This window comes from Miniopterus schreibersii (genome assembly GCF_964146895.1).
Source record: "Miniopterus schreibersii genome assembly, chromosome: 10".
Taxonomy (NCBI): Eukaryota; Metazoa; Chordata; class Mammalia; order Chiroptera; family Miniopteridae; genus Miniopterus; species Miniopterus schreibersii.
Window position 1 is genome coordinate 30,090,441 of NC_138110.1, and position 20,831 is coordinate 30,111,271.

The 20,831-nt window shown below is 42.3% G+C and overlaps 1 protein-coding gene and 1 long non-coding RNA gene across 10 annotated transcripts in view; one reads left to right on the plus strand and one right to left on the minus strand.

Moving 5' to 3' along the window:
- The window catches only part of FHOD3 (formin homology 2 domain containing 3), a 396,327-nt gene that overhangs the window by 278,652 nt on the left and 96,844 nt on the right, over positions 1-20,831 (minus strand). The window lies entirely within an intron of this gene.
- Positions 226-5,448, plus strand: LOC308562684. Its single transcript, XR_013999648.1, has 3 exons — positions 226-327; positions 4,296-4,508; positions 5,144-5,448. It is a non-coding gene; the product is annotated as an uncharacterized lncRNA (long non-coding RNA).

The following is a 20,831-nucleotide window of genomic DNA, read 5'->3' on the forward strand; positions in this document are numbered from 1 at the left end:
GTGACGTCTGTGCTGAGCAACTGCAGTGGCAAATTTCATTCTTACCCAGACAAGTTCATTCTGAATACATGTCATCTCTGACAAACAAGTGCCACAAGTGGGATGGGTCAGGACTGTTAGCCTGGAACCTGGAACACTCCCTCCCATCACAGAGAATGTAGACTTTGCCCTGTGCGGGGCTGGGCTCCTGCCAGGCAGCTTTCTGAATCTGGGTGTGCAGAATCCAGGACATGGGGAGAAGAAAGGAGAGAGAGGCAAAAGTCTGAGCGTTTACCCAACTGGCTAAGTCAGTCTACTCCCCAAAGTGCTGAAGGAGAGAGAAAAAAGGTAAGAAGGGCAACACCATGGGCTGGGTGGGGAGGAAGCGCACATTTTTTTGGATTTTCCACCCTAGCATCTTTGAGTTCTGATAGTCATGGACAGGAGAGGAAGGGGTACTTTAATTCATTTGGAAGAAAGTAAAGAACCAATTTTAGCTCTTTTGCAATGACATTTGGCTGCTGGATTCTTTCTTTATCATGGTATCACCCCAAGACAGGACCTGCTGGGTGCTGGCTTCCTAAGGTGACACATACCTCGGGATCATCTACTCTGAGACCTGTGACCTCGGCTGCATATTTTAAGACTAATTTTTTGTAAATGACTTTTCTCTTTCCTCTACCCTTCACATTATAGTTTGTGATGGGCACTGCAGGACCATGAAATATGCATTAGATTTATTTGGATGTCACACCAGGCTTGTAAATATTTGTTTTCCAACTGATTGAGGTGTTTTTTCTCTGAGAGTAAGGAAAGAAATCAAAGTGGTTTGCTAAGAAAAGTCATAATGTAAACGTGGGTATGTTTAGCTTGTAAAAAGAAACTAGACTGAAAGATTATTATAGTAGGAACAAATAAATGAATGAAAGTGATTATAAATTATTCTTATGGAAGACGCAAGATTTTGGAAGCCAGGGTCAGCTTTTCTGAGTTCATGGCTCATTAAGCAGTTACTTCACATACCTACAGTTAATTAAAAATTTTAAAAAATATAATAAATCCATGTGTTCTGAATATTCTCTAATTCAGTGATTTTCCTGAAAAATGAGCTCTGAATATCAGTCCAAACACTTTTCTATCTTAATCACTTCACCTCAAAACATTATAGATGATTTTACATCAGAACCCCTGTAGCCCTCAGTCTTCCCCATCCCCCCTGGGAGCCCCACTGGCTGTCTTCTCTTTCCCATTAATTCTGTTCCCAGATTTATCACTAGCTGTTCATCAAATGTGGAATTTTCTTTCCTTAATCAAACTATAATAAAAACATGACTCCAAAAAAGCAAAAACAACAAAATAGACTATGGTCACTTTCATTATGATTATCATCTAAAAACCTGAGCATTTATTTACCCACTCTGGGTATTCTTCAATAATAAAATTGGACTTAAAATAAGAATTATTTAGGGAAAAATTCTTTCCAAGATACACGCACCAAGAAAACTTTCCTGGACAAACTAATTATTACGTATATCAGAACAAGAGGAAAGAATTGTCATTTTTTAAATTCCAAGAATTCTAACCAAGCATAAAATATTGAAAGTTTTTTTAAGCTTTAAATTTTGTGACTATTTTAGAATGCATTTAATTATCTCCTGTAGTAAGTCTGTGGAACAAGTTGGGGAAGAAGGGAACAAAAGTGAGGAAAATAATTAACACAGTAACTAAACTCAGGTCAGATGAACTTGAGTTCCAATCCTGCTTTCTGGCTCTGAGATACTAGGCAGATGCCTTAAGCCCTTAGAGTCTCCACACTATACTTATAATGTTGAGATAACAAGGGCATGTAAGGCATAATGCAGTAGGGATGTAAAGAAAATTAAGAATTTAATAGTACCAAAAATTATTCAAACTATATACTTAATATTTTGTGCCTTCTTTGTATGTTTTGTCTTATAAACATAATAAAAACTTAAAGTATATGTGTGCCATTCCCTTTCAGTTATCTAGCAGTCAAGCCCAGTGATAGAATTGCCTTTAAACACAGGAAATGTGGGCAGCTTGAAGGCGATGTGATCTGAGGGCCACGGAAAGAAATTCAGTGCACCTACATATCGCTAGCATGTCCTCACTATGCAACCTGAAATTCTACCATCAGCGATTAACTACTTTGGTTAAAATATTGTGCTCTTAGATCATCTTGTAAGTGCAAATACCCTGTGAGGCCTCAGAGTAAAGGAGTTCTTCCCATCACTCCCAGAAAAGAGAGATGGCTGTCTTGAAGGAGCAAGGGGCCAGGGCAGGGTGTGGAAGTGGGGGGAATAGGAGAGTCCTGGGTTGAGTCAAGGAAACAGATAGAGGTTGTCTGTATGTTTGGTCGCAGAAGGTGCAAGGAGGTAAGGCCTCAGAGGGGTCAGGGATCACAGCAAGGAAAGGCACCCAGAACAATCCTGTTGCAAGACCAGCTATGGGCAGCCCCCAGGGACAGCCAGAGGTCACACGCAGGCTTGCTTCCAGCATGTTGGCAGGCACCCTGTCCTGAGCTGCCCCACACATTCTGCCTGGAGCTTCACTGGGCCCAGCAAGAGGGGAAGGAGGGACAGTGATTTAAGGCCCTGTCCCCCAGGCTGGGCTGCCAGGGTTTAGGGGGAGGGGGCTGTCTAAACAGCACAGAGATATTTTCATTATAAGTATTGCTGCAATAGCCACCTCGAGACATTAACTAGCTTTTGCCGTATTTTTTAGTATTTCCTGAGGCTGGAGCACCCATCCCTTCCCCATCTCCACCAACCCTTTGAGAGTCATGCTAAAGGTCAAGAGAAGCATGTGTTCCACACCAGTCTTGCCATCCTATTGATAAACAGCAGCTCGTGTGGAAAAAAAGACAAAACATCAAATTAGGCAAGGTCAATCTGGTGATGCCCAGATGTGGCTACCGTACACCAAGGCCAGATCAAAATCATGTCCCCAGACTAAGAACAAAGTCACGTGGATGATGGCATCTTGAGAGACACTCTGGCCTGGGCCCCCATGCTCATATCCCTGGGGACCCACAGTGACACCGGGTTAATCCACAGGGTTAACGTGCTTCATCCTGAGCATTGTTCTTACTCAAAGGTCTGGGAAATGAGATACTACATTTCTATTCATCAAGATACCTTAGAAAGGCACAATTCGAATGGGTTTCTCAAGTAAAGTTCAGAAAATAAGAAAAGATTTCAACAACATTCTGATGGAGGCAGGCAGTTAAGGTGCTGCCCCGCTCCTCCTGGAGACACCCGTGTGACCTCTGCATTGTGAAGACGCTGTGGTCTTTGATAGAAATTCATCTCAAATCCAGAAGAGAAAGAGCTGCCCCAGGTGCTGTGTGGAAATGGCTTTTTGGTGGCCACAGCAGGTTCAGGGCAAAGGCCTGAGGGCTTCCTCCCACACATGCCACCTTCCCAGCAAAGGGACAAGGCAGCCTTTCCTCTCCCCACCTGAGCCCAGGCAGCCGTTCTCTTCCCCATTAGATGCTTTCGTATTGAGGAAGGTTACAGGTTACGCACTAGATAGATGAGTAAGGCCTCTATTCTGGTGGAGGGAGATAGATACATTTGACAATTTCAGAGCACTAATTTACACTAAGCACCCAAGGAATACATGGGGAGGGGGAGTAACAAAAACTTGAATTGAGTTTGTGTATGAACTGGCCGGGGTGAACCGGGCAGCATTCCTTCAGGACCGACCTTGGACAAGATATGATTTCATAGCCTCCCCAACCAGGACACCTCTCTGAATTCTCTCTTCTTGCAGATCCTTACTGACTTGCAAAGCCTTTCCATTCAAAGGGGGTTCAATTTGGGACATGTAGATTAAAGTGAGGCAAAACCTGCCAATGAGGCATTATCCCATGACCCCCCCAGGGAGCAATATCCAATTCTGATGAGACAGGGTGTTGGAAAAGGAAAATGCCTACAGAGGCTTAGGCCGCTGAGTAGGAGAAATCAATACATAGATTTAAAGCTGTTAAAAGACAGCCTGACTCTCTTGCTGGCTTCTCGTGTTGCTGGTGGTTTCAGGCTGTCTCTCACCACGATCCATCATTCTGATACTCCCAGGGCCCTTCTGGGCTGCAGGGAGACCAGGTTCCTGGTGTTCTGAATTCCCATGGGCCTGCCTTGAGTAACAACTGCACACTTTGAGGCCTGGTTTTCAAACCCTTTGCTCACGTGGATCAGTCCTGTATTCACAGCAGGATTAACCATGGGCAGCTCTTCAGCAATTCTGAACCCTTTAATATCTGGGGTCCTAACAACACATTCCTGTCCTTGGAGCCTAACCCAGTGGAGGAGCCAGGACATCAGATCATCAACAGAAGCCTGCAGGAAAAATTCATTGCTATGGATGAAACAGAAAGCACTGGAGAACCCTGGATTAGAGTTAAGAACTCTATATTCATTGATTTAGAAGAAATTTGCAACTTCAGTTTCGGCCCAAGTGAAGTTAAGATCCAGGACACTACAATCGCCACTGCTATGGCTAATCAGGTAAAGCCTCATTGGTAACTACCTGGAAACAGCCAAGATTCTTGGGACTCACCAACAGGGCATCCTTAATTGGAAAGAGGAAACCTGAGATGAGGCACAGGCCCAGAACTTCATAATCCTGCCATAAGCCAGACCATCAAATACTGAAGTGAAACAAAGCTTATTTTTATACGAATTTTACACACAGCCTCATGGTCAGTCAGTGGAATGATTTAGCATCCATCCTTCTTCTTCAAATAAATTGAACAGGATGGGGGAGTGGAGAAGGGAAATAACTTTCACTGTGGACCACTCTATTGATGATTTATTTACTCCTCAGACCAACCATGTCCACCACACCAGACACCATGAAATGTATTTTCCATACATTAGTATTTATTATTCTCATTTTTCAGAGATAAAATAAAACGCCTGCTTAGGAGTCATACCGCCAAAACTCAAGGCAGGGCTCAAACCCAGAAGTTTGGAACCCACCTCCCACCCCTACCCCAAGCTCTTTCCCTAAAATAAGAGGGTTGCGGGTTCAATCCTCCGTCGGGGGCATGCAGGAGGCAGCGGATCAATGACTCTCTCATCACTGATGTTTCTCTCTCTCTCTCTCTCTCTCCCTCTCCTTGATTCACCACCATGAGCAGCAGCCCGTGTCCCCCAGGTCATCTGGAAAAGCATGGATTATCTAAATGGATTAGATAACTGACAAAATCTGAATAAAGAATATAGAGCTCGGCCGGGTGTGGCTCAGCAGTTGAGCGTCGACCTAGGATCCAGGCGATCAGGTTTTGATTCCTGGTCAGAGCACATGCCCGGGTTGTGGGTTCGATCCCCAGTCGGGGGCATGCAGGAGGCAGCCGATCAATGACTCTCTCATCACTGATGTTTCTGTCTCTCTCTCTCTCTCTCCCTCTCCTTTCCTCTCCCTGAAATCAATAAAGATATATTTAAAAAAAAAAGAAGAAGAATATAGAATAGTTAATAGTATCGTCACAATATGAATTTCCTGGTTTTGATACTTGTACTATGGTTTACAGTATAGTTAATCAGATGTTAACAATTGGGAAACTGGGTTAAGGACATACAGAAAGTCTATGTATATTTTTGTAATTTTGGAGGGAGGTCCATAAATATTTTAAAAGAAAAGTTAAAATATAAATTTAGCAAACAAAATTTTTCCACCAAATTCTCATTTCTTGGGAAGTTGCCTGTAGTTTTCCTCCGCAAACACATAGGTGAGACACAGTAATAGGTTGTGTGAAAAAGAGGTGTATTGATGTCTGAAGTCCAAATGCCAATGTAAGAAAATCATGTGATGAAAACAATCTAGTAGAGAAAATCTGTTTTTAAGAGACAAGAAACAAAATCCTCTAGGAATTGTAAAAGAGGGAAATTTGCCTCTTTTGAGCTAAACATAGCAATATATTTTTTGTGTATGATAAATCTATGATCATGAATATACCTTGAAAGGAAAAAAAAAAACAACAAACCTGTTGGCCTCCACAAGCTCTTTTCAGCTCTAAAAATGCCACCTATTTAGAAGGATGTTTGAACCACAACCTTGCAAACACATCACATGAAACAGCATGAACAGGAAAGGGGAGTGGGGGATGGGAGCAGGAGAGGGTGTTCCAAGAACATATGGAATGTCCAGTGTCTGGAAGTTGCTGAGTATTCCAGTCCCTGGCAATGACAGTTCTAAATTGTGAAAATAATGACACTCTCTCACACCATGACTCACAGAGGAAACACTCTGTAATCAGTACTTTATTATTCGATTCCTCAGAATTCACTGACTCCATGAACTGGAATAAAAAATCCTAACTTAGCAGAACTTGGCTTGGCCTTTCTGGTTCTGGAGGGGGTGAGAGGAAGGACTTTTCTTTTTCCATCATGCAACGTGTCACTGTAACTTGACCAAGGTCCCTTCTAGCTCGACCAAACAAATTCGATGAGTCCGCATGTCTAGGAGTAGGTACATTTTGTCCCACAGGGCAACACACAACTAAAATGTGACTGTGCTGTCTATAATTAAGGCACATAGAGGCAACTGCACAGCCCAAGTGTTCGAGGGATGATTTCCCAATGCACCATCTCTACAACGACTATAGAAATCGAAATCAAGGAGCCCACCATTTAACACGAAGCTGAGAAGGATCCTGCCAGCGAGAGCCCTGGCCTTCTGCAACAGCTATCAGACATCCAACCCACAACAGGGCTATCAGTACACATACTGAAGCCTTCCAGACCTCAATTCAGGCCTCCTTGTCACCAGGCGGACACCTTTAGGCTCTTACCCTCTGTCTGGTCTTCCTCTTTTAAGTTCCCAGAGAAGCCTGAGCCTCCACACTGCTGCCACTTCAAACAGTGGAATATAATTGGCCATTTCCTTCCCTCTCTCCGAGCTGGACTTGATCCACGTGAAGGCAGGGTCCATGCACACCCCTCTGTACCCCCTGGCGTCTGACGCTGGCCCATGTAGGCACACAGTGCATGGTGGGGGCCGGTGGAGCTGTGGGGGCACGCCTGACCGTGCAGGCCAATCCTACTCTGAGCACATGTTCACTCACGTAGCCCACTTGACTGAGCTCCTGCGTGCCAGGCAGTGTTCTAGGTGCTGAGAACGTTGGGATGACAAAGGCAGAGGAAGGGCTCGCCCCTGGAATTGAGAATCTAGTGGGGGAGACGGACCTTAAACACATAACTATGCAAATGATGTTCTTACAATTGGGAAAAACATTGTAAGCAACAACAAAAATCAAATGTAGAGCAGGGCTATAAGATCATGTAACCGGATGACCCGACCACAGGAGCTCCCAACTTTAAAAGATTACCAAGAGCAGTATTGGGGTTTGGAGGGGAGAAGAAATAATCTCAGTGGACAGTCACAACCCCATCTTTTAAAGTCCAAGGAAAAAGAATCTGGAGATGAGCCAAGTGCCGGCCTCAGGGGAATGGCCACACATGGCCTCATCCCAACAACCTGAGGAACTGTGACTACTGAGCCATTTAAAAATGGCAAGTATGTGAACTATGTTGATATGTGGGAAGATATTCAAAGAGTTGATTATGGATTGGATTTTTTTTCCTACCATAAAGGTGTATAGGTTCATTAACAAAAATTTCAGAACATGGCCTCAACCACTCCTGCCTCAAGATAACCTGCGCTCCTGGCATCTGGCAGCTATGGTGACCCTGGGGGTCCTGGTGGCAGAACAAGAGCAGCAGGAGGGCTTTGGAGACCATCCAGTAGAAGCCCTCATTTTCCAGATGCACACGCAGAGGCGGCTGCATCGGCATCTGACTGTGTTCAGCAGGACTTGGAGTTCAAGGCTGACACAGAGCCGTCTGAGGTGAGACAAGACATTTATCAGCTTGGGGATTCTTACACAGTAATATAACTCAAACCCCAAACCCAAGTGAAGGCAGGCCTGAAGTTACAAACCCCACCACGCCCAGCCCCAAGCCTGAGTGGGTAAACCGCCTGGTGATCTCCCCAATCTGAGCAGCGTATTTCCTGTGGTCCATTCTTTCATTAAGGATGTGGTCCTGAGGGGCCTGGCTTTCAATAAGGACCTCCACCCCTCCCTGGGCCTAAGGTCTCATCTTCTATCCCCACCCCATCAAGTGCCCCTTGACCATCAAGGCGGGCCAGCTTTCCCGAGCTGCTCTAGCATCAGCTCACACAGTTCTCACTTATGAAAATGTTCCTGGGTGCCGGGGATTTCCTGTGATTTTTTGTTATCTCTGCCACACATTTAAAAGGATGCTCAGTGTTTTACAGCCAGCAGTACTGAGTGTTCTATAAGATGAGGGTTTTCAGAATATCCTACTTTCCATAAATAAGGCCAGTAACATCCCAGGGTATACAATCAATAAGTATGAGATATTTTAAATCAAGCTGTTTTTTCTTTACGCAAGCTGTGCAGTAGCTTCAATCGCATCCCGTCTAGCCTCTCATCTATAAATGATATGATCCCATGGCCCACGAGCTGCCACAACAAGTCAAATGAACACATTTAACAAGATGCTGAAAAATGCAGACAAGTAGAAAGAAGAAATAACACCAGCCACCTATGATTAGACAGATAGCTTGTTTACAGTTTATTAGAACTCATTATTATAAATAATGCTTTAAAATGAGCATGTTTTGTATTTCATAAGATCTCCCTAGGGTTCTTCCTGGAAGTTAAATTACAGGGACAAAGAGAATAAACTTGTAAAGATCTCTTCTAAGCAATAAAAATAAAAGCTAAATACATGTTGCTTAATTGCTTTTCTGAAAGAACTGTACTTTCGAAGCCAAGTTTGAGAACATCTGCTCAACAGTGTCCTACCAAGTCTGAGTTGCATAAATGCTTTGCCTAAGAGTAAGACACCTGAACAATGAAAGGGAACGGAAAAGAAAAGATAGGGCTTTAATCTAAACTGAGAAGGCAGAGGATCATAAAACCAAAAAGAAAGGCCATCGCCCCCCCCCCCAAAAAAAATACTGTCCAGACATATGATAAAGAGCAGTAAACTAAGTCAAGACAGCCATTCTTATATCAGAGTCAAGCATTTGCTTTTCAAAAGCAGCAAGAAGGTGCCATTTACTGCCTTCTGTGATTGACAGGGACCCCTAAGTGCAAGCACTGTCTTGGTCCCGCCTGCCTGCCTGCCTTCCACGTGTGAGCCTAACATGCCCAGAGAGGACAGGCAGAGCCAGGCACCCAGCACTCACTCAAAGGTCCCCTGGGAACACAACTTCCCAGGCTGTAATCAGAACACTAATTCCAGAAACCCACTGGTCCTTCCCTCATCTATGTAAGATGAAGTTGGCAGAGGTCTCCCCAACCCCTTTTCTATGGAAGGAAAAAAAAGACCCTTAACATAAATCTTAAACTGGTGATTTTGTTTTCAACCACCCCATCCACTGAAGTTAAGGAAACCGAAAGATGCATCTCACCAATTTCTAAACAGCAAATCACCCAAATTGACAGTCCTATTTAAAATTTTAAAACTAGAGAAAGAAAAGAAAGTCTTTAAACTGACATCCAGCTGGCACTCCATAGATTCTTTGTATAGTGGATTTTAAATTACAGATGAGAGTAAAACAACATGAGCAAAAATAAAGAGTAATCAGGGTCTCTTTTGCAGAAAACCTCTGGGACAGCCATGGCCCAGCCGGTCTTCGGTCACCCGTGCCAGCTGTAATAACTGCTCTGAAAAACACAGCCCGGAGAGAGGCAGGGCTTTCTTGGTCAGTCAAAGCTATGATTACTGGAAAGCGGAAATGCTCGAAAAGAATCACCAAAGGGAGAAGGGATTTGGAAAAACCTTCAGATTTATCAAATGGAACTGACCATTAATGCCCAAGCACAAAATGTATTTTGAGGACATGGACCACATGCTGCACGTTTCCTGAACTTTCTCTAGCCCCTGTATATTTTTCCAAGTAACAAGTTTATTTAGTCATTACAATTACATTCAACAAAACTCTCTCTGCAAAAGTCATAGTTTCTCTCACTTCTCTGAAAATTTCCTTGTGCCTTCCCACTGAAAGGATAGTCGTATCTCAGTTTCCTTTTATAGTATTGCACAACCCAAATTATAATGATAAACCCATCTCTAAACCATATGTTAGTGGCTCTGAAATTAAAACAAAATGTAGATTGTCCAGGCCTGCAGAATCTAAGATTTGGAAGGAACCTCAGAGGGCACCAAATCTACTCTCCACCCACCGAAGACACACCCTAACCTAGCCATCAAGCTTGCTCAAACCTGAGTCCAATCTGTCCACCAGTGACCTCTCCCCACGGAGGTAACGCTGCCCTCAGGAGCCACCCAGAACAGGCTCACTTCTTCCCAGGGCAGACCCAACCATCGGGAAGAGGCTTTCCAAGGCCAGGCCTCCCTGAGCCCTCTGGCAGGACACCCTCCAAAGAGTCAGAGCCCCTCCTAAGATACTCCTTACAAAGCCTTGCAGCTGGGGCCTTTACATCCCTTTAACAGAATGTAAAACTTTATAGGCCACCTCAGCCTATCAAGTTTTATATTCTGTAAAGGTAGTCAACTAAAACCTATGGGTCATCTTTCATAGAAATGCTGTTTTTCCAGTTTCTTTCTATACTCCTATAATGAAATTTTTAACCCAAGAGGCAGGACATGTATTTCAATCACATTTCACTTTTCTTAGTTGATTTCAACCTTGAGACCTCAACTTTGTCATATTACATATTAGCTATTCCTACTAGCTTTCTGTGACTTGAAATTATTTTGAGTATGTCCTCTATATATAGGACATTGATTTTTTAAAATTTATTTTTCAATTACAGTTGACATATATTATATTGCTTTCAGGTGTACAATATAGAGATCATACATTTATATAACTTACGCAGTGATCCCCTAAGTCTAGTACCCATCTGACACTATATACATAGTTATTACAGTATTGACTAAATTCCTTATGCTATAATTTACATCCCCATGACTATCTTTATACCTGGCAATTTAGTGAAAAAAAGGTGAAAGGCATTGATTTTTTTTTTTTTTTTAAATGAAGACATGGCAGCCTCTGGCATCCATTAGGTTCACCTGTTCCATTCTAATGACTCAAAAAAACAAGATTGTTTTTAAACAAATAGTGATTTCATCTAATAGTAACATCTAGCCTACAAAGATACTATAAGAATCCTTGTCAACTCTACTCCCAAAATAAGATCTACCAGCCCAATGTTATCTCCAATCTGAAGTTGGCTTAGCATTATTCAGTCTTCGCTAACCCACACTGGTTCCAAGTAATTGTGAAATCGTTTAGAAATGCTCACAATATATTTATGAATTTGCTCCAAAATTTCACTCTTAATTCAATAAAAAAAAAATTACTAATTGTCTACTATGTACTGGGTAGTATAGATTTCACTAGAGATTGCTGTCACACTGCTAGGAATCAACCATTTTAACCTTATTTGTTTCCCATTTTTAAAAACTGGCCTTATTTGCTCAACTCTAGTCCTCTGGGAAGTGGACATGATACACAGTGAAATAACCTGTAATTTAGATCAATGCCAGTGAAATGTCAAAGTCCCATATCTTTGTTCTCTTTCAAATAACAATCTCTCAATTGCTAAAAGGGATGAAAGTATCTCTCTGTTTTTATTAAGCTTTCTAGGAACTTAATCACTTCTGTCTCAGATCTCCTCCTATATTTGTTCTAGAAACACACCTCAACTTATTTATATAAGAAAATCAAAGGCTGTGAAGATGGATCTGAGTTCAAAGCCTAACTATGCCACTTCTCCACTCTGTCATTTCTTTCTTTTATTAAATTTATTGGGGTTACACTGGTTGATAAAATTACATAGGTTTCAAGCATACAATTCTATGATGCATCATCAGCATATTACATGGTGTGCCCACCACCCAAAGTCAAGTCTCCTTCTGTCCCCATAAACTCGACCCCCTCTACCTCCCGCTGCACCCCCTACTCCCCTTCCCTCTGGTAACCACCATGCTGTTTGTGTCTGAGTTTTTGTTTGGTTTGTCTTATTTGTTCACTTGTTGTCTTTAGTTTTATGAGTGAAATTATATGGTTCTTAACTTTTGCTGTCTGACTTCTTTCACTTAGCATATTTCTCAAGATCCACCCATGTTGTCACAAATGGAGCATCTCATCTTCTCTTGTGGCTGAGTAATTCCTACCCCACTGGTTGGTGAGTGAGGAATGAACAAAGTCACTTACTAAATGTGTGATTTGGAGCACATTCTTTGAGTTTTATGGAAAATGAAGATAAGAGAAATAACCTCAGGGTATTGTAAAGATTAAATGAGACAGAACAAGTAAAAGCACTTACAACTAAGTTCAGATACAAAATCATTAGTTACCAATACAATGTATACTAATCAACTAGTCCGGTGCTTAGAATGATGTAGGAATTGAATAAATGTTAGTTCTTTCCTTCATGTACATGTCTAGGTTTCTTGTTCTTTGGATATTTGTGGCTCTTTTTGATGTGGAGGGCACCTTTCAAAGCCCCTGGTCCATGGATGGGGATCCCAGTTACACACCTGCTCCCTGACCTCCAACCCCCACAATTTCACAGGCTTTGCCTCACCTGGGTAGCACTAGCACTGTTATTTTTTGCTTACATCTCCATCGCCTCCTCCTGGAGGGTAAGAGACTAATTTTCTTATCTGGAATCACTGGGACCTAGGTAATGCCCTCAATGTGTGGAGGCATGGGCTCTCTGTATCCCAAATCCCAAGATCTCAGGTCCACCACTCACCATCTGCCTCATTCTCATGACGTTACTTACCCTCTCTGGGCCTCAGTTTCCTCATCTGAAAAATGAGAAAAATAGCAGCACCTACTCTGTGGGGCTGTTGTGAAAGTGAAATGAAATAATACACATAGCACTGCCCATAGTTGCAGTCCAAAGTTACGTGTGCTTATGTGCACACACATCTATATCTACAATCTACCTAACAGTTTTACATGCACACCCAGTCCATGCCTTCATTTACTGAGCTCTAACCATATACATATTTTAAATATACATGATAGGTGCTGAAGCAATGATACAACAATGTAAGTATTTCAGTTTCTAAAAAAACAACCCGGGTCCTTCCCAACAACTGATCAAAAAATATCATCTTTCTGAATTTTAAAAAAATCCTTTCTCATTTACTAAGTTCTCTTGAAATCAGACATGATTATCACCATCATTAGGCTCTTCTTTTTCACTATTTTTACTAAATTAGCATAACCCCTTTCGTGGGTCTGGCCACTTTTGCTATTATTCTGATTGTTCCTACTTTAGTTGACTTGGAGTATATTGTTAGAACATTTCTTTTCAAATTCAAATACTAAAAAGCTATGTGACCTGTATCGCACATTTCCATTCCTGCCCTCCCTTGATAAGCTATGCCAGCCAAAGAGCCAGAAGTGTTTGCCAACCTCAACGGTCATACTATATCCCTTCACTGTAAAATCCTTTAGTTAATAGAACCATCAATTTGCAACAGAATGTAGCTAGAATGCTATTTCCAGGAAAAGATCTGATGATTCATTCATTCAACAAATGTTTATGGAGTCCCTGTTCTGTACCAGACACTGAGAAGGTGCTGGGGACCAACAGTGAGCAAATGATCAAAAGACCCTGTCCCCACAAACTGACATGCGGGAAGGGGGGACACAGGGAGACAAGACAATGAACAAACATAAGGCAAATGTACTCATGCAGTCAGTTCTGCTATAACACCACATCTGCATTCCTAAAAGTCACCATGCTATACAGAAATCACACAGTAAAAACCAAAGGACATATGGGGGCAGGGAGACAGAAACCTGACAAAACTGTAGCATAATTTCATGCATGCTGGTTAAGAAATACATAAATGCTACAATCAATATGGCACTTGACAAGGAAAGACCTTGTGGAAGTGGGCACTGGAAGGACCGCAACTCATGAGTAATTGTGGAGTAGGAGGATGACTGGAAATCAGAGAGAAAGCTGTAACACCACATGCGGACAGTGTGCCTCATAAAACAAGACATCAACACGGCAGATGGCAGATGTTCGAGGTGTGTGCATGTGTGCGTTTTGTGTATTCCCATGTGGCTTGGCACAGCTGGGTGTGATTTTCTGTGTTCATCTATTGCTTTTGCAAAGAATATCACACATGAGCAGATGTAAAACCAATGTTACACTCAAATTGATCCCTAATGTGTCAATCGCATTAGAACAGATAGGTGCTTTAAAAACAGGTGTTATACAGAAGTGAGAGTATAATATAAGGCGATAATTGCTGTGAAATACTATTGCAGGATAAAGGAAACTAAGAACAGAGGTTTCATTTAATTTTGCAACATATTCTTCTATACCACAGTATTCATTCTATACTGGCTGTTAATAAAAACCTATGTGATAGTCACGGGGATGTAAAGTACAACATAGGGAATATAATCAATACTATTGGAATAACTATGTATGGTGCCAGGTGAGTATCTAAAATATCAGGGGAACACTTTGTGAAGTATATAGCTGTCCAACCACTATGCTGTACACCTGAAACGAATACAAAATATTGAATGTGAACTGTAAGTGAAAAAAAGAATAAGAAAATGGAATCTTAATTTAAAAAGAAATGAAACATTTTTTTATTTGCAAAAACATAAAAAATAAGTATGAATCTATGTGTGCATTGCATTTATGGATGAGCCTGGAATCACTATGTGATTCTTCCACTTTCAGAAGTGCCTGCTGTTGTCACAGAGCCTTTGCTCAAAGCCCTTCGACGGGGCCGCGAGGTACTTTCTACCGTTACCCACTATTATAAGGCAACATGACTGCACTGAACTGACGGCAGAGTTTTTCCAAATCAGCTCCTCTGTGCGATTAGTGACCCCGAGCACATTCTCAGCACCCACCATCATTCCCTCTCACTGCGTGCTCAGAAAAGCTCATCAGGTTCACCGGCCCTGCGCTGAGACAGCTCTCCCTTCACACTTCCCCAGCAGTCAAAAGCGTGCGGAGGTGATTTCAGCTCTTCCACATACTTTGAGGACTTCACCCAAATTCAATTTACCCCTTTTCCAACCTCCTGCAAACCTGTCCACTCCTTATTCTAACGCAATCCAATCTCTAAGGAGATCGCAAAATTGTAATCACAGCTTTTAATCATAATATTGCAGATTTTCTGTCATACATGTGTATAGATGCTCCTTGACTTATGATAGGGTTATGTCCTGATAAATCTATCATAAATTGAAAATGTAAGTCAAAATGCATTTAATACACCTACCCTGCTGAGCACCCTAGCTTAGCCTACCCACTTTCTACTCAATGCATATCACTTTCGAATCATCATAAAATCAAAAATTCTTAAGTTGAACCATCTTAAGTCTGTATTGCTTTTATCAAAAAAGTTTTCATTACTTAATTATAAAATTCATAGTGGAATGAGGATTTGGACACTAAATTTCGGGAGGTGAAGAAGTAGGCAAAGGACGGGGGTGGGGGGATGACAATAAACCCCCAGGAGGCTCCCTCTGAAGCGAGGAATGGTGGGGAAGCTGAGACAGGAGGAAACCCAGGAAGGCTCCTTGAGCTGAATTTCCCAACCTACCACCCTATGCTTGGTCGTTTTGTATCTCATGTTAAAATGATAAAAATGTTATCTCTTTTCTGCTCAATGTCAAAAATACTAAAAATGTAAGCCAATTGTTCATCTCCCTCACATACCCTTTCTACATACCTGATAAAGACAGCTTGAGTCAGTATTTAATTCAATCAGACCTAATTGATCAAAGGCTTACTTGGGGACACTATATTTTCTGTTCTGAATTGGATCTTCTTTGTTTCTCTAAAGGCTTTTTCAGCCAGGGCTGGTGCTGGGCAGCCTAGAAGGTGAGCTGGATCTCGGCCCACTCACACTGCATCGGGTGGGGGCCCTTGGGCAGTGCACAGCAAGCACTAATGTCCAGGGGGCCCTGTCGTACATAACATCAGGACTCCATAAGTCCCCCACACTGTTGGGAAGAACCGTCACATTCCTGATGCCACTTTCAGACCTGCACATTGAATATGTTTTTTGCATCACTACTTGATGCTCCAAGAGGTATTCCAACATATGCAAATTGGCCAACCTCAAATTACTGGTGGGAAAGGATATTAGAACAAGTCCTATGGAAGGCAATTTGGCAAAATCTATCAAAATTCATAAGTGCACAGAGCATTTGACCCAGGGATCCCCCCTCCTGAAATTTATCCTTCAGTTAAACTTACACATGTGCAAAACTCACACGTGCAAAATGGCATAAATTCAAAGTTATTCATGGTGCATTGGTTACTATAGCCAAGAATGGACATTCCTTGCATGGGTAGGGGATAGGTTAAATAAAGGTTCCTACATCCATGTAACGGAATATTTTGCAGCTATTAAAAGAGAAATAGAAAACTATTTACTAATATGGAAAGAGCCTCAAGAAAGATTAAGTGAAAAAAAGACAATGCATTTGACATATTACCTTTTTTATTTTAAAAAGGAGGTAAATTACCTTTTTTTTCTTCATGCATAAAAACAGGGAATTAATAACACTAATTACGTGTGGTGATGAAATGGTGACTTTGGAGGATGGGAATACAAAGCATAGCTAGGGGTAAGAATATAGGAATTTTACTATATATCCTGCAAAGCTGCAGCCATGTGAATGTGCCACTTTAAAAAAAATAGTTTAACCAAAAGCCTTTAAAAATTAGAATAAAACTGATACATCTTGTTGAAATGCCTTCCCCACTCCAAAAATGATGGTTGTACGCCAGTCTAGGAATGAGGCTTTGGGGTGTACTGGGATCCATGGGGCCCCTGGTCTCCTCCTCTTTTCCCTGTTCTGGCCCTCAGTTTCCCCATCCATTCCTATGCTGACTCCTCTATAGTTCTCTTTATTCAGGTAGCACACTCTCCCTCAATATAGCACCTATCCACACAGGTGCTGCCAGCAGAAACCTGCATGGCCCTGCGGACCCCTAAAGCTGACCCATGACCCCAAACCACCCCCAACATTCATGACAGCCCTGGCTTCATGGCAAGGCTACACATCACTGCTGTGTTCTTATTGACGCTGATTCTGGAAAATTATTACAAAAGGTCAGCCAGCAGCCCCACTGGACTCAGAGCCACATTTAGTATATGTTTATTGTTCTGAAATGTTTTCTGAACAGAGAAAACAATTATGCCAGTCACCACTTTACTTACTGTATCTTCCATTCTAAAATTTAACCCATACCAAAAAATTAATTACATACAATCTTAGTCTTATTTTAGGTTGCAAAGTTTAAGATTCTACAAACTCTTGGTTCAACTGAGGTGAAGTTTTCAGGGCCATTTAACTTTACAAAGTGAGAACAGTCTTACTAAAGGAGCAACACATCTCCCTCATTGGTTACTGGATGAGTGAGTGTTTAAAAATTCAAAAGCATCCCTCTCATTATCTAAGCATAAAAGTTAGATTTAGTTCAATGGTGTGTATTTCCTCGTACATGAATGTCACATGGCAAGTCAACCTAATCCATATTTTCACTTTAAAAAAATATTTTAGTTTTTGAAACATGCCCAGGAGTACTTTATTATCTTATTACCAGAATACACTCTGGTAATAAGCTAATCAAAAACTATGTGAAAAGCAAGAGCAGTTGAAGGGCCTGCAGGCCAATTCTAACAAGACCCGTGACCTTGGCACTGTCTTTCCTAATGGCCACTACTGGGCTTCAGCTGAGCGTTGGCTGTGTCATGGCCACATTTAACCTCGCCATTTGTCTTCTGGGTAAGGAAACAGTGGGGGCGCGGGGGGAGAGACAGTGATAACCATCAAAACTCCAGAACTACTGTGGCTCATCAGCTAAAATGAAAGACTGGCGAGACATGTCTCCACTAGTTACACGACTCAAACTGTACGACCTCCCAATCATCATCCTGAGCTGCCCCCAGACCGTCAGGCCCTGAAGGTCACAACCTTCCAGATTGGGAGAAGAATTTATCGAGCATTTAAGCTAGTAACAGATAAGCTAAAGGACACAGGCCAAATTCTAGGACTCATTCCCAGAAGCTGGTTCTTGCTTTAGGGAAACACTGCTTTTTCAAAAACCCCAAAGTGTGAGGATGAGAAATATTTAGAACCAAATTTCTAGCCAGTGTCAGCTAAGGGAGTGATGAAATCAATGGTCGTGTGCAAGTAACGGCCAACCCCAGGTAAAACACACCTGCTCCCAGGCTCACCCGCAAACCCCACACACCACCCTCCTGAAACAGTGCACACAAGCACTGGCACCACACCCTGTGTGAGCAGACTAGCACCTACAAGTTCAATCACGCTCCAAGGGGCAGGACCACACCAGGTAGCAGGCAAAAGATGCGACTCTAGATCAGTGCCTGACGTATCATCGACTCCCTAAGTGTCCACAGCTGGTTCAGGACTCGTGGGCTATAAATCTCAGACCCCTGACACCTGACTGTGTTTGACAGCCACAGACTACACCCTCAAATTGTAGCTAGTCTGCTTCCAAGTGTGTCATCAATTAATCCAACACTGACATGTGCCTGGCTCTGTCACTTAGGACCAAAAGGGTGCAGACAGATGGGTGTAAATCCACAACTGTAAGGAATGCGCAGGGCCCACATCCTGCCTTTCCAGCCTCTACATTCAAAGAGAAGTTCAACTTCATGAAATAGTGAGCCCAGGAAAGAACAGAAGCCGTCACGGATAACTGAACACGCGAGTCTGCTGGGAGCTTTCTGACGCCTCTGAAAGTCATGTAGGCCCATGTCTTCTTCAAGAAAAGGGGCAAAGCCCTCCTCAGCCCTATTTTTAGGCCTTCCCAGTCTCCTGTGCCCCAGAGCTAACCCGGCAGGCTAATTCCATGATTCAAGCATCTGCCCTTCTGGATTTGGAATGAAAGGCGAAACAGAGCGCACCCTCGCCGCCTCAGCCGAGTTCCTTCCCGGCCACGTGGGACGATGATGGCCCTGGGAAGCCCGCCCATCTCTGAGGTCCACCAGACACACTGACTCGCTATTTATAGGCACCCCATTCACCCATTACTCGGGCACTTAAAAGAGCATGGGTCAGTCCTAATCCAGGGTCGGCACAGATGCAGGGTTGCTTTCAGCATTTGCTCTGACTGTAAACCTAAAAATTACAAGCAACCAGCCGTTACAGGGTAACTATTGAGTATCAGCATTCTTTCCTTCCATGGTTTATGTCAATTTGTGAAAACATGTGTGAAGCATCTGCCTTTTTATTTAAACGGAAAGCAAGAGCTCGGATTGCTGGGCTCTGGCATCCTATGCACAAACCCAACAGCTAAATTGGGAGCGCCATCCACGGGAGGGGCACACTTGAGTTGGGTCACCACAGCTGCCCTGGCCACCAGCTGCCCAGAAGGCCTCCACTTGAACCAAAGTGGGGACAGTCAACAACAGAGCAAGGCCAACTATTTAGAGAAAAGAGTAACAGTTCTGCATGGCTAGAAAGTCAGATTCCAAAGTACTCTTGACTGTCTAGCAAATTATAATTATTTTAAAATTCCTTTGACTGCATCCAGCATTATTTCACAACATTTTCCTTGAATTTGATACTGGTAAGAATTTAATATGTTTATGGCCAGACCGATTTTAAAACTAATAAACCTTCATTTTAACATTGAAACTTCTTCTTAGAGCCTACACTTTTTCTACCCCTCCCTCCCACTAACACTGAGAATTCCCTCCCAGGCCACTGTTTCGGTCCTACTTATGGAAAAGAAACTCCCATTTAGCAAGAGAATGTGGATTCTGACAAAAGGGTCTGATTTGTGTCACACAATAAGAACCAGGCAGCAAAAGTAAAACGCTTTGTCACATGCCTTTCCTGCAAACTTTTTTCATCCCAAACCTGAAGTCCTCTGTTACCTCCGTTTCTCAGGGGTAGTCCCAAACCTCAGCCAGTCTCACTCATGCGTCCAAGGCATTCACACTAATGTGGAATATGTTCAAACTCCTTTTGCAAAAACAACACGGATGCTTTCTAAAAAACTGCAACAGAGGATAAAGCATTTTATTCAATCTTTCCACCCCTCAAGTCTTCACTTGGGATTAGACAAACATCTAAATGCTAATCACCTTAAAATTCCTTTTCAGAGGACATGAAAACGTGTCACCATAAGACCATCTACACTCTGAGACAGCCACCACCACTCTGAACCTGATCAGAAATGGGTGTGTGTCTAAATGAACAGAAGGTGCAGCATTTCCAAATTCCAAATGACAACCCATCTACAGAGCAAGAGCGTCAGCAAATCACTGAGGTGAAAACTGACAAGTCTCGTTTTTGGTAGAAAAACGAAAGAATATGTTTGCATCTTATAATATGTATAAATGCATGCATTAATATGCCTAATGCTTTTCCTTTTTATTAAAAGTTTTTTAGCCTAAATTTCTTGAACTAGTGGTAACCATTAATAATAATTTAAAAAACCAACCTGTGTAAATCAAAAATTTTTCCAGGACACTCAAGGAAATGGAAAGTCGGTAAAAGAAATAAAAGCCAACATTATAATCTTCTCTATGGTAGTTCATTTGCTGAGTAACTTGTTTTCCAAATATCTGGGGAAGGAATGCCATCGAAAGTTCCATATTTGTTTTCTTCCTCTCTCAACAATCCCTGGCTGGCTCAAAAATATACACAACAGCAAAAGACAAAGCGTGTGGTTACAGAAAGAGGTTTCTGAGGTATATAATCTCATAAAACAAAGGCATGTGTATATCTATTCTGGTTACTCCAGTGCTTTTCATCCAAGAGGGGAGAAATTG